The 900-nt window shown below is 33.4% G+C and overlaps 1 non-coding gene across 1 annotated transcript; it reads left to right on the top strand.

The window, feature by feature from the left end:
- Positions 1–263: 263 nt before the first annotated feature.
- Positions 264–335, top strand: Trnad-guc (transfer RNA aspartic acid (anticodon GUC)). The gene has a single exon. It is a non-coding gene; the product is annotated as a tRNA-Asp (tRNA).
- Positions 336–900: the final 565 nt, after the last annotated feature.

Here is a 900-nt window from a genome sequence, read left to right as displayed (position 1 = left end):
ACGCGCAGTATGTTAATTTATAATAATAATCACTGTCCATATGAGATTTTGAGAAACCACCCTGTTCTCCTTTTTCAACTTTTTGAAACTAATTTTTTGACATGATAAATAATATTTTACAAACTAAACAAAAATTACTGTTTGCAACTAAATTTAAAAAAAAAGTGATCACTCTCTTACATATGATTTCGAAGACGTATGCAGCCAACATTATATCTTCTATTAAATAAGTTATTATATTAATTAAGCATAGGTCTATGTATTCCTCGGTAGTATAGTGGTCAGTATCCCCGCCTGTCACGCGGGAGACCGGGGTTCGATTCCCCGCCGGGGAGATTTGCTTTTGAGACATAATTTAATTTTACCTTACAAATGCTATGAAATTTAAAGGAACGTGAGTTCATAGTTTCTTGATAACATTTTGCACACTTGACATTAAAAATAAAACGAATTTTACCATGTATGATTTGATAAAAAAATAACTGGAATCCTCCATCTTCCTGTGGTAAAAGATTTAGAAATAAAACATCACATTTATGAATTCAAATCATAATCTGTAAAAATAGAAAAAAAAAGCGTCATTACACTACATACATCCCGGGAATGAAGACCTACCAGGTATTGCGATTTTTATGCATATAAACTTATAATTGACTATATATATATATATATATATATATATATATATATAAAATCGATGAACGCCGGCTGCACGCACTAAAAAGGATGACTCATTGTCCCGTTACGCTTTGTCCCGTTACGCTCATTGTACGCTTGCGCCGCATCTATCTCTCACCCACTCGATTGGAACAACCATCGATTTGACTTTTTCGAGGCACATTAAACTTGAAACACTCCCATTCGTTTCCTACTTTTCCTGTCATCGTCCTATCCTTAACA

This window comes from Bacillus rossius (genome assembly GCF_032445375.1).
Source record: "Bacillus rossius redtenbacheri isolate Brsri chromosome 9 unlocalized genomic scaffold, Brsri_v3 Brsri_v3_scf9_2, whole genome shotgun sequence".
Classification (NCBI taxonomy): domain Eukaryota; kingdom Metazoa; phylum Arthropoda; class Insecta; order Phasmatodea; family Bacillidae; genus Bacillus; species Bacillus rossius.
The sequence above is the reverse complement of the archived record's forward strand: the minus strand, read 5'-3'. Positions and strand labels throughout refer to the sequence as shown.